This window comes from Rhinolophus sinicus, linkage group LG03 (genome assembly GCF_036562045.2).
Source record: "Rhinolophus sinicus isolate RSC01 linkage group LG03, ASM3656204v1, whole genome shotgun sequence".
Lineage (NCBI taxonomy): Eukaryota > Metazoa > Chordata > Mammalia > Chiroptera > Rhinolophidae > Rhinolophus > Rhinolophus sinicus.
Window position 1 is genome coordinate 183,424,083 of NC_133753.1, and position 14,388 is coordinate 183,438,470.

At 33.3% G+C, this 14,388-nt stretch overlaps 1 protein-coding gene across 4 annotated transcripts in view; it reads left to right on the forward strand.

The window, feature by feature from the left end:
• Positions 1-1,204: 1,204 nt before the first annotated feature.
• The window catches only part of CDH10 (cadherin 10), a 145,870-nt gene continuing 132,686 nt past the window's right edge, over positions 1,205-14,388 (forward strand). For 2 of the 4 annotated variants that reach the window (XM_074329047.1, XM_074329048.1), the window contains exon 1: positions 1,205-1,605. The gene's annotated coding sequence lies outside the window, so the exon portion shown is untranslated. The remainder of the gene's footprint in view (positions 1,606-14,388) is intronic. The other 2 variants (XM_074329049.1, XM_074329050.1) reach the window with 2 other exon arrangements.

Sequence of the window (14,388 nt, forward strand, 5' to 3'; positions counted from 1 at the left end):
CCACTATGCTGACCATGTAATGGACCTACTCATGTTGGAATAATCAAATATATACCCAGGACGTAGCATGCTATCTCAGAAACAGTACAGAATTGAAATTGTATATATTACAATTTCAATTCTGTACTGTTTCTGAGATAGCATGCTACGTCCTGGATATATATATATAATGTATTTATATAACTATAAAATATAAACTGCCATTATAGTTTTAACTCTGCCACTGGATTCTTTGCTTAAGCAAGTCATTTAACATTTCTGAGCAGTATTATCTATTTTAAAAAATGTTACAGCTGGACAAGATTATCTTCATAATTCCCCCCCCAGCTTTAAAATTATTGTGTAGTATATTACTATTTTATCGTATTTTATATAATTTACTTTAAAGTGACATCTACATGTAGCCAGAAAAATATAAAGATGTTCATTTTTCCGTGGAGTTATACTGACATCCTTTGGTAAGCTTTTGGTTGATTCCAACCTAATGTAGAGATAGGTGAATGGAGAGATGGACTTAGATGATTGATACATAAATAGAACCACTCAGGTGTAGTGTACTTCCATCTGCTCCAAACACATTTGGGAATGAAACTGAAATTCTGAGAAGAAAAAAAAAAAAAAAAAAAAAGAAAAACAGAAGAAATAGAGGAAGATTGTGTCAAGTCCAAAGTCTATATGTTTTAATGCATTAATTGCATATTTAAATTATTAATAAAATATTTTTTTACCTATAAAATAGAAAAATGCAAAGCACATCAAGTTAAGCAGACAAGACTGGCTCACAGACATTTCAAAACGATGAGCAAGGTATGTTCTCGTGTGACAATAAACAACAAAAATAACATATTTGGAGAATCAGGAAAAAAAAAAGTTCACTGAAAGCACAATTGAAAATTTAAACCGCAGCAAAAATCACGCTAGTAACATTTCAGTTCTGGTTGCAATCTGACTTGGCACTCCGTTAATACTTGTATTTCAATAGCCTGGCGTAAGGATGATGCAGGAATATATGTCAGAAGAAGAAAAAGTATCTATTAAAAAAGAATCGCACGAAGCAGTCTTGTTCCTGAGATTGTATTACGACACAGCCGGATTAGATTGGGCTGATTACCTTCGCCTTCAAACAGAGAGTCTTTTTGCCCTGGGGGGAGGGGACGCCTTTCATCCAAAGCCCTCCTCTCGGATGCGCCCTCCCCTCGCATTCACTTGCAAATCGCTGTGTGCTAGCAAAAGCCAGCACTTCCCCAGTCTCCGACCTTCCCATGGCGAGTGCTGCAGCTCTATCAGCGGAACCTTTCTCTCCGAGTGAGGAAGGGCTTCTCCCCCTCTCCTTTCCCATTTTTTTTTTCTCCTCCTCAATCAGGAGCACTGAATGAAAGCCAATCAGAGAGAGCTCGCCCCCCCTCCCACCCCAGTCCGTTTTCTTCGGTTCCCTGCCGTCCAGAGTTAAAAGTGATGCTGAGAGAAAGCTTGAGTTAGATTGAAGTAGAATCAGTGATAGAAAAATAACAGCCGAAAACAAACAAAAAGGGGACATAGTGAAAATTTCTCCAGGGTTATTTTGGCTGGAACCAACTTCCGTTATCCAGAAGCCGATAAAAAAAGGTAGGAAGTTTTAATCTCTCTCTCTTTAAAAAAAAAAAAAAAAAAACTCCCTTAAGGTCTTTTATTTTCTTTCCTTGGCGGGAGGGGGGGGAGGATGTTTTTGAGCTCTATTTGGCAATCATTTCCAAATAATTATCTTTAATACATTAATACATTAAAAGCACAAAACTATATATTGGAGTCTAGAAAGAACTGCTTTGAATGTAGAGGTAATGTAAAACTGGATACATTATATATTATGCTCAACAGTGGGGTCGTGATATTAGAGTTTGTGAATTCATTCACTCCAAAGAGATGCTGAAAATGTATTACGGAGAGAAATTTGTCATGCTTATACTTGTTCGTCTTTATTTTAAAAATCAGCTTAAGAGATAACATTGTTGCTGTGAACTCTTAGAATCATCTAACAGTACTTTGCATTCCATATGAATGGATTCACTCTGTGCTTATTCATAATCATACTTCATTGTACGTTTAATATAAAGAGAAATGACAGGCAGAAGACAGATTCCTTGAAACAGTCAATGGTCACTAAGCATCTACATAAATAAAATAGATTGTCATTTATCAGAAATAGAATAGGCATCATTCCCATATTCACATTTTTATGTCTGAGTCAGAAGTATGAGGGGGAGAAAGATGAAGAGGGGAGGTTAAATGCATGTAGTCAGCAGTTGCAGCATTGTCTCTGCTGCAATAAAATCCATATTTTATGTGGTGTTAAATTAATGCAGCACATTGCAAGTCTAAATGCATGTTCCCAACAAGTAACTATTGATGGCACTGTAAGTAGGGGCAAAAGCAGTAGTCTGAAAGTGTTTTATGCCCCTGCAATCAAAACCTACCATCTCCTTATAGCTAAAAAATGGGGTCTACAGGTCCCATCAAAGACAGACATCATTTAAACACTGCCCTATAATCTTTTGGTAAAAAACAAACAAACAAACAAAAAAACTATTTTCTATAATTATGGTTCTTCATTCCAGTAAAAATCTTCTGTTATCCAAAACTACACATCCATTATTCTCAGCTGTTTGGAGATGCATTATGTCTTTCTTTTCTTTTCTTTCTTTCTTTCTTTCTTTCTTTCTTTCTTTCTTTCTTTCTTTCTTTCTTTCTTTCTTTCTTTCTTTCTTTCCTTCTTTCTTTTTTCTTGAAGATTCTATGTTAAAAATAATCTGTCCTTCTGAGGCTGACAACTGTTATACATCAATGCATATGTTAGACTTTCTCCCTCCACACCATCCCCCTCTCTATCCTTCCTTAAAACGTAGCTACAACAGTGTCTCTGTGGTGAATAACACTTGGCAAGAGTGTGCTCATTTTTTAGGTCTGGTATGGTGAGGATTTTTAATTAGTAGAACTTTCATGAAAACATTATGTCATTGACAAGAGCGCTAGGTTCATTTATAGTTAAAGTGATGAAGAAAAAAGGAAAAGGTGTCATAGAGAAACAGGTAAATAAGTTGCGCGGATAATCTGCCTTGCCCCCCTTCCCTGCAATGTAGTAATGTGGCACATATATATTCAATGTATAGTGTATAAGGAAATCATGGTTTATTGGGTTGGGGAGGGTGAAGGGGTTGGCGAGTGCACAGATATAAGCAGACTGTGTGTCTGTGGCTTAGGGACACATCAAATATAAATCCATTCTGATGATAAAAACATAAAGAAATGCTTCTTTCATTTGCTTTTACTTTTTTTTTGGGGGGGCTGTGTTTTCAAAGTATGAATTGATGTCTGCTTTCATTAAATCAGGTACTTCCTTGATTTCAAATACTTTGTGCTAATAAATTGACTTCCCTGGTGATTGCATATGCCTTCCCGACTCTAATCAAAGAATAGAATTCCATATACTTAGATGTCTTGGAATAGGACAAAAACAAAACAAACAAACAAAAAAAACTAAGGTTAAAATAGGAAAGCACCATATAATCTGTATAACATCTACATACATTTGTATAGGTATGAGATGGTTAAATTGTCTGGTACCTGGTCAGTGCTTCCAGTGGTATTCCTAGATGTTTATACAAAGTAGCTGTTTAATGATCAGAACAGTTATATACAGGTATTCATTTTAATATTACACTGTACAATTTTTATCTACATTCAGATTTTTTATTTTTTTTAAGAGGGATACAAATTGATTTTGTAACTAGAGAGATATACATTTCTGGCACATTACGAAGGAAGTTAGTGAGTTAGTGTAATCTGAAAGAGGTAGGATTTTTGTTGTTGTAAAAGAGAATATTTGAAACTGTAAAGGTTAATTCCAAAATACCCCGTGCAGACTGTAGGATGCATTTCTTGATCTTCACTTAATTTCCAATATAAACAAGCAACTGGGGGTAGAGTGTATATTATCTGTGCGATTTCTGGAGATATGACTTATTTCCTGTTTCTTAACCTACTTTGCAGCAAGTGCTAACACTCTGTCCTGGAATATGTCATTTTTATACCAAATCATTCCGCTAGGCTGCAGCACATGAACAGCGTTAGTTCCGAGGGTGCTGATTCAGCAGCAAAGTGAATCACATTTTTGTTAAGTGTTATTATCAGTAATAGCGTTACATAGTTAGCAATTAATAAAAATTATGGATAGAAACCCAAGTACCTCTAGTTTAGCCCTTGGGTTTCAAAAACATTGACTATAATATATTCTTATTTTTACTATGCAGATTACATTCTAATACTGTTGCTACATTAGAAGTCCTTGCAAAACACTGACACAAAGTAACAAAGTATAAGCAGAGAAATTATTCATACCAATCATAAGTAATTTTACACAGGGATTCGATCTCTAAATTTCAGGTCTCTTTTTGAAAACTGCTTTTGATTAACCTAAAATATTCTCTGAATAAGGTTTCAGAAAAATCACTTTATTAACCATACTATATTTAGCAGTCATGTCTGAAACAGACTGGAGTTAAAAATCAAATAGCAAAAAAGGTTCCCTCATTCTTGTTAGGCTAATACTGAGCCATGGTGACATTGAAGCATTTGTACTAAGTGTATACGGTCCCTATTACGAATATTTTGAAAAAGAACAGAGTCCAAGGAATACCATTATGAATACATATTTGAGCAATGAAAGTTAACATAGGAAAATCTGTTTTCCTTTTCTTGACACTTGATTCAGACCAATGAGTTCATAAAGAAAATTTTATTTTGCCATCGTTACAATAATCTGATAATATGCAGGTAGAAAAAAGTTCTGAGTTTAAACATTCTAAAATCTGCCTTCTTTTTCCTAGTCAAAGCACTTAGACTAAATCCACAGAGCCCTAATGTAACATCCCCTGCTTTTAGGTCCAGTAAATTCAACATTCAAAATTACAGATTTTTTTCATGCATGAGCATGAGAAAATTTCAGAGGGTCAACAAGGAATGCCTGTTTTCTAAGATAACAATATCAGCTCAGAGTCACCTCTTTCTTTTCTTCCTTTCTTGCCCTACATACAGCATCCTCACCTCACTTGACATTTTAGTGAGACCTCGAGCCCTTTTAAAATCCATTTGTGTTGTCTTTTGTAAGGGCATCTAAAGCATATGAGGCCATTTTTTGCGTTCGCCATAGCTCCTTTGTCACTACTCAATCCAGCTAACTCAAGAGACAAACATTGTAAAAAATCACATCTGTCACGTTGAAGTTGTAGATTTCTGGGAATGCATTATCCTTAATGTAATGTTAACAGTGATCCGTTAAAATAATCAGTTTTAAAACAAATGTTTCGGTATAACTTTTACTTAACTCTTTATCAATGCAACAAATAAAAAAAGTAACTTGATATTTAAAAAAAAATCTGATTCACTAATGTCTATATTTTTATTTCTCTGTTGCAGTGTACATGAGGCTCTCTATATAAACATTGCCATATTAGTGGTGGGTTTTAAAGAAAGGGAAAGCTGAAAATTGAGTAAGAATAAATAAAATAAAATTACATTTTACCACATTTTAGAAAATAAATGTAGCATTCCTTGAAAATAACGACTGCCTGTGGGAGATTGAATGCCTTCATATAAACCATCCCCTTTAGTAGAGATACATGTCCTTGGAGAGTTTGTCAGTTACATTATAAAGCACTTTACCAAACCATGTCATCGCAATTTAAAATCCTCCCCCCACCCTTATTAGAAAACAGCCTTGATTCTAAAACAGTATTTCAAGATCAGCACAAAATTAAGCAATGGCCTGCAAGGTGTAATACAACATGGCTTCACAACAGGAAATTTATCATTGAATAACATGTCTAAACACTTTCAGAGCTCTCTCTCTCTCTCTCTCTCTCTCTCTCTCTCTCTCTCTCTCTCTGTCTCTCTCTCTCCCCCCCACACCTTTCCCTCCCTCCTTCTCCCTCTTCTCCTTTCTCTCCCTCCCTCCCTTCCTCCTCCCCTTCTTCATTTATGGCTATTGCAAAAATCCTTGAGTTTCCCATGTGCTGTTTTTATGTTACCCTATATGAAATAATGTTTCTGTAGGTCTTGTGAATTCTATGGCCAGTATTCTTTCATCTGCCACGTTATACATTCAATTCATTACGTTATCCTTTACATTATAGCATAAAGTACATGACAGATCAGTTGGCTAGAGTGTATCCTTTAAAATGAGAGTAAATTTTATAGATATTATAACACCTAGGCTTTTAAAGATTTGAAATCGACACCAATGTAGTTTATTGCACTAGCAAGCAATAATGGGAAATTCTGCATTTATAATGAAGTGACTTCTCCAGAGTATCAGGATGTAGAATGCATAGACATAAGTTATTACACTCAGCACATCAGTTATTGATTGGGAATATTTGTTAATTTAACAAAGGGTATTGAAATAGTTTAACAGAACCCTGATTGTGTGTTCTTTTAACACCAACATTTGTTTGCTTTAGCAGTGACATAAAAGAAACCATTAAAATAAAATAGTGTGTGTTAACTTATTTAATCAAATAAGCAGAAACTGAGTAAACAATATCAATTAGCCTAGTCAAATATAAAACTTTCTTCGCCTTCTCCTTCTCCTTTTTCTTCTTCTTTCTTCTTTCTTCTTCTCCCCTTCTCGCATTCTTCTACTCCTCTCCCCTCGCCTTCCCTTCCTTCCTCCTCCCTCCCCTCCCTTCTCCTTCTCTGTCTTCATAAAGGACAATAAGTTGGTGGTTATTCCTGCTCTGCAGTCTTGAACCAAATTTTGTCACCAGAGTGACTTTTCAATATGTAGTCTCAGGAGAGTGAAAAACACCAACATGAATATTTATATGTCTGCATCTAGCTTCCTAAATTTGAATAAAACCCTTTCCCTATGAATAAGAACCTACAGAAAGTCTTTCTGTCTTTATCTACTCCCTTCACCAAGGCTTCTGCCACTGTTTTGGAGATTTGTTTAAAAATGAATGCTCAGTACAGTCCTGTACTTAGAAGCACTCTTCCCTCTTTCTCTTTTCTTTCAATTTTTCTTTTCCACTGCTGGAAGGAAGAGTGGAGATTTTCTATAGAATTTCTATACTAAATAAGTGATTTTTTTTTTTTTTCCTACTGACAAAGCTTTTAGGATCGATGCAATAAAAAAAAAAAAGAGAACTCTACATTTTTCTAAGAACCTCTTCTAGCTACTATGCCTTTAAAAATGTATACCCCCATTTTTCAATATTTAATAAGTAGGTAATTCTGCATAATCTTTTTTTTTTAATTTTTATTAATTCGTAAAGCTGTACTATCTTGGTAATAGACACAGTATTTATTTTCAACAGTAAAGAAAACACCAAGAATATACTGGGAAATTAAATATCCCTAAAATCTAAGTTAAGAGAAACAATTTCTTTACTCAACCTTTTTACTTGGAGTTGGATTATCCTCCATCATAGGGTACAAAATCTGAACAAAGTGAGGAAAAAAACATGTTTGTTTGTTTGTTTTTTTCTAGCACAAAGACATGTCAGTGTTAGGTGTACAACCACTACTGGGCATGCAGCCCAGTAGAGATGTGAAGTTAAAGAAATGGCAACCAAAATCTTGACTTCAGGGCAAAGACATCAGTTCACTTCACTTTATTGGTAGAGGCTGGGTCAAACCTAGTTCTAGGTAGGTCTAAGAAGAAGAAGGTGTGGATGAGAAGAGCTTTGTTCTTTCTAGAAGCAAACTACGATATTGCATATAGCCCAAATAATCCTTATGGAAAATTTCAATATTTAATGGTGCTAACAGACTAACTACAATGACAATGGAACATTCATACTCTTTAATTTAACTGTCTTTCGATTTTAGGCTACCATATGTAGATATTTATTCTTTTGCATGTGTCGTAATTTTCTTTTGCATTTTTCTTTATGAATTTAAATGATCTCCTGAAATCTAAATAATAACTTGCTCATTTTTTTTTTCCTCAGCTTCTAACTTATTTCATTCATTTCTGGGGAAGTTTATATGAGCCACCCCCCCAGTGCCACACCCAGAGACATAAGAATGAACCCTACAGATTTGGTACTTGAGTAGAGGTGGTTCTAATGTGAGATAATCACAATTAAGTATCTTATGATTTATAACAAAAATATTAGCATTTCTAAAAGTTTTAATGTCTAGAATAGTAGTAAATTAGGTAGCATAATATCATTGGGCAGTTATCTAATGTCTCCACATAACACAGTCTTCAGTTTTGTTTTTCTCTTATATAGACTGTTGAAGAAACCTTTCAGTATCTTGTTTCATTCATTCATTCCTGCATTCACTATGTATTCTTTAAGACCTACCATATGCTTGACACTATGGAAGCCTCCAGAGATACACATAGGGAGAGAGAGAAAAACAAAACAAAGCCTCTGCTACAGTGAGGTATAGATGAATTACCATATGACTTGTTATTATATTCCTGTTTTGATAAATGTAAGAAGGATAAATATTAGGTACTTTGGGAATGAATAATACAAGTCATGAATTTCATCACTTTTTCAAGTTTCATTGCATTCAAATTCACATGAGGTCTTTCAAGACAATATCAAAATCAGTTACCAGATTAGTTCATGATATGTTTTTGTTTGGCCTCAGATTCATTCTGTGGACTACTGAGAGTGAATTCTGCTTCAGGTGGGAGCAGCATCTTGGTTGGTGATCTGTTTTGTACTTCACATTTACAATAGCCAATTGTCATGTTGCAGCAAGGATTCAAATTTGATACAAATATTCCATTCCACACAAGAAGGCTAAATAAAAAATCTATATCTGTATACCAAGTGGACCCCAAAATTCTACTGCTAAAAATTCTTACGAACCAAAGCTTCCACACCCCCATCAGCAATTATGATATTTACTCCATAGAAGCCATTGAATTTCAAACTTGGTCATTCTGAAAAACGTTCTTCCATGTAGCATTCTATTTTTGTGAGGACACTTGATGAAGGTCATGTTTATTAGGAAAACGGCATAGTGATAAGTCTGCATGTCAGAAGCTCTGAGACTGCCTTTCTTACAATGGCAAGATTGGCAAGATGGCCTTTCTGAGAATTTCTTTGATGGACAAAAGCGTGGACCATGGTACCAAGATGTTTGGGTTTAAAGCCTGTGTTACTTAACCATATATTTAATATTTAATATACCTGGTAGTTTTTTTCATCTGTTAAATGGGTTAATAACTATACTTACATAGTAGTGCAATGGGCATGATTAAAAGAAACAAAAACTATAAAGGGTTATTAACACTTGCCATACAATAGGTGTTCTAGTGTTACATATTATTATTGTTACCTATTAATTTATTGGTATTATTGTCATTATATGTGAATTCATGTGACCAATGCTTTTTCATTAATATTGAGTGTGTTTTCTTTAACAATAGCATGCAATATGACTTGGGCTACCACTTTAAAATTTTTGAAAAAATTAACTTGTATCATGTGATAATAATTTTGTGCTTGAGTTGACATGAGAAATTCTTGTTGTCTTAAGTCTGATTCTGTCACTAATTCTAACATAAATTTTTCGTTCTGTTTAAAAATAAATTTTTTTTAGCTTGTGAAAATGGAAGTTTGAACTGTATAATTTCCAAGGACACAGTAGTTTATCTGTTATTGTTATCATTAGAAATACAATCTATTATTGTAACTGGGAAGGGCTCAATATATAACTGTTCTAAATACATTCATCTGTGAATGATTGTGAAAATGTCAGTTGCATAAAGAGATAATGTAACCTGAAAACTTAAATTACATTCTCAGACTCACATGTAGTAGTTGCATGAGCTAGGGAATTAATAGATATGAATTCTGAAAATGACGTTGAAGGACCTAAAAAGGAGACAGAGGAGGGAGAAAGTATTAGAAAGACGAAGACTAACTGTTTTGAATTCCATAAGCCACATAAACTCAGTCAGGTGAAACATGAACCATTCTGAATATACTGCAGTAATGGTTCCCTTCACAGATTTGCCTTCTTGAGGCCAGAGTAATGAGAATTAGAACAAGAATGATGACCATAGGCAGTGCATTACAGAAATAATCCCATTAAAGTTTGGATGCCTATAAATCTCAGGAATAATTCTGCACTCTATATTACAAGATGAAAGGTCACTGAGCTACTACTTTCTTAGACTAAGTCCCGGAAACGTCTGATGAAGACATATAATCTGCGGCAAAATGTGAAAATTTTAACAGGTTTTATTGAGCTAATTCATTATTTTCATTCAAGGTGATAGGAAGATCAGTTTAAAATAACAGTTTCTGTTTCTTTTCTTTCTTTTGTTGCTCTATTTATATGGAAATTAAAAAGTATGTGGAATTAATTTTATGGATTACATAAGCAAACAAATCAAAAATGTTTGTTTATGTAATCCATAAAATTACATAAAATATTTTATGTTTGTTTATGCAATCCATAAAGTTACATAAAATTTGTATGTTTGTTTATGTAATCCATAAAATTACAAAAATTACATAGATTGATCATAAAATATACATTTCTATGAGTCCATAAATACCTTTCATTTAAAAAAATATTTAAAAAATTCAGACATATCACAGTTGTCATTTTTATTTATAATTCAGGATTAATTAATATATTTACTTTAGAAGTTCTAGTTAAAGAATACTTTTTGCACTTTATCTTATCCACCCACATGTAAAGGTGAGGTGAGTCATATAAAGACCAGAAAACTAGCCAACCGGTATAATTTTGTGAACATAGTAACAATAACTCTCATTTTTATCAAGGCTATATATTTACATCTATTATTTATTTAATTATTATTTAATCAAAGTCACAGTCTTCATATCATCTTTATTAAACATTGTAATTATTTAATAACATTCATTTTATCTTCATAGCTTCACTATAAAATTTGGTTAAATGATTTAACTTTATAGCTGATTGATTGGGATAGTTATTTTCAAATATTCTATGAATATTATATACTTTAGTTTACTTGATTTTCCAAAAATATGTACTTTTAGAATTAGGCTTTCCAAGGGCTAAAAATTAGACATACTCTGTTTAGTTTTAAAATTCTTTAATTATGCTAAAGATAATGTTCATTAACTTGTAAATATTTTCTTATCGTTTAGTTGGAAATTAAGTGAAAAAAATTGTGCAAAATAGAGCATAAATTAATTTTAAAAACCTAAACACAATACATCTTGAATAATTAATTATGCAGACTAATCATTTCTTTTCAAATTCCTTCAAGTTCTCACCCATGTAATGTGTTGTTGTGAATGCCTGCTTTTTAAAATAATGTAAATTATACTTCAAAACTTCATCTGACGGTTGAAGTGATTTTATATTTCTGAAGTATTAACCCATTTATCGGATAAATTGCTGTTAATATTTCTGGTAAAATTCTATTAACTTTTCAAGAGGTAAAATACCATACTTAGGTGTTTGGGGCCACCTTGTGGCCATATTATAGTATATTGGGAAATGCTTTCCGGCTTCAGATTCTTTTCCAACTGAACATTGATTGCGCTTGGAAGCATTCAAACAAATGTGAACTTACATGAAGGGCTATAAAATGGCATTAAAAATGGATTATGTTTAGATTAATTCAATTTAATCATTACATTACTATGAATTATAAAAATATTGTTTCCCGTAAACCTTAAGCAAAATATTTTAAACTTTTGAGACAAGATAGAATTTTTAAACTAAAAAAAAATGTGTTTACTATAGAGCTGCAAGTCAACTCTAATCACTCCTTAAATGTTTAACTTTCTCAAGGCAAAATGCCTTCCAACACCCTCTGGTGTGCAGGACAAGGAAACCAGGGGCTGTATAGTTTTTATTTTTGCATTTTGGAAAACTTAAATGTACACATGCAGCCTACATAAAAAAAAAAAGAACCAAGACCAGCAACCCCTGGTAATTGAATGCGTTTGTCAGTGAACTCATTGAAAGCTCAGAAAGACAAATTTGTTTGCTTTCATTTTTCCATAAATACTAGGATAATTTATAATTCACTTGGTATAATGTACGTAGTCACCAAACATCAAGTCTCTTTTACTAAGTTTTTTGTAACCTAATAACACTCTTGCACAAAAGCGGGACCCATACTTACTGTTTCTCTTGTAATTTTACAAGGAAGTACCTGCAATTAAAAATAAAACAATACAATTATTTCCTAGGAACCAGAAGTAAGCACTTCTAGATTTTAAAATCTGGAACAATCATTGATTGCTTACATGGGCTTCTGCCTTATTGCTTATCATCTGAAGGTGATGATAAAGAAATTTGATCAGAATGCATTTAATTTGTACATTGCCCATAGCAAAAAATGAGCAAAAAAATGCCTCTAATTTATTTCTATATCTACAGCTATAACTATCTTTATCTATTTATCTATCTGGATACATTGATGTTACTATCTTGAAGTATTACCATCCATCATCATCATCATCATCTTTATCATCATCAAACCTTAGTAAAACTTCAATTCCAAGATTGGACATGAAATGATCACTTAGTCACAGTCACAGGCCACAGTGTAAACAGCTGAATTGCCCCTCTTTGGGGAACTGGGATAATTAACTTTAATTGAAAAAGTCGTTCTTAATGGGAATTGAAGACAAATTTATAAAATTACAAAAAAATCTCATGACAATGTTACATGTTAAAGCCATAAATTGGCCATCTTGATAACAGAAATAATTTCCTCTCTCTCTCTCTCCCATCCCTCCCCCCCCTCTTTCTTTCTCTCTCCTTCTCCCTCCCTCCTTCCCTCTCTGTTGTGAACATTCCAGGCTATCTCTTCATATAGAACAAGTGGTCAGAGCATGTCATTTCTTATGCACATCCCAATAGTCTGACTGAAAACAAAGATTACTTTGCTTCCCATTAAACCATGCTCCCTCTGTCAACAAAAGTGCTTCTATTCTAAGAGATATTATTATTGATTTGCTTTTATTCTCAAAAGACTGCTAGCTTTTTTTCTATACAATGCTGCACACTGTTCATTATTTCAAATAAATATATAAAGTATCTATTTCAACTCCAAAAGGGACATAGAAATAGAAATGAATTGGCATATTTAAGAGTTTAGAAACATTTAAAATATAGATGAAACCTTATGATGTAATAGTCACATTTAACACTATTGCTTAGGGCACATTTTTTTTTTTTTTTTTTGCTAATGAATAGTAAGTGGATAGTCATAAATGTAGAAAGAAACATGAAACCTCTTCCCCTGGTGAGTAAAAACCAAGAAACAACCCAAGACACTTAACTAGAAATTTCTAGTCACTTCTCAGTTTTAGTCTAAAATATAGTATACCTGTTTACCAAAGATAATTTAGCCTCAAGTGATAAGGGTGATTTCCATTGTTAACCGTCATCCTGAGACCATTTGTAAACATCTTACTATTTTTTAAAAGATCTAGTGTTGAAAACACGTTGTCTATAAATCTAAACTTCCCCCCCCTCAAATATGACTATTTGACAAGTCCTTTTAATTCTAACTCTATAAAAATTATAAAATTGATTCTTTCCTTGGTTCCAATTCAGTACTATAGAAGACGTTCAACTCACATCTTCCCTTCACAGTTCAACCATATTTTAAAATTCCTAATATATACTGTGGAACTTGCTAGGAACTCGGAAACCAGTTATAGTCCCTTCCAAAATGAGATGAAAATACAGTAGCAATTATATTTTGAATTATTTAGTGCTTTGTTTATAGAATGAATGAATTTTTAGGTAAATGTAGATAAGGAATATGGAAATTGAATCATAGTGGGGTGAAAGGGGACTTGAAAAGTAAGTATATTCCAACTGGTTATTAAAAGGTAAAACTAATGAACAATGAAATCCAAAGACCTCCCTGCTCTTCTTCACTCTTCCCCCTCTAATCTTTCTTAAAAAATATTTTTCTTAATTCATTTTTTGTATTCGTATTCATTCAATAATATTTATTGATTTCCCATTATGGAGGAAGCAATATGTTAGGTACCAGGATGTGAAAGAAAATAAGTCACATTCAAACTTCCTATGTCTAATGCCATGTGACATTGTCCAGGAGAAAATCAAAACAGAAATGACAGTATAGTCTGATGATTACAAGGAAGAGTCCCAACAGGGTGCTATGAAGTTAAAGAGACAAGCATGTGCCAATGTTAAAGTCTAAATAAAACAGGCTTCTTCAGAGATGAAATTAAAGCTATACCCTTAAAACTGTGACTTTGTTTCACTCACTAGCTCAAAAATTTCCCTGCACAACTCCATTTTGAGGGGTACCACTTACTAACTACATAATGGTAAATTGTTGTTACTCCATAGTTGGACAGATCTTTTACTTCTGCTGCCAAGGAGCTTGGAAAT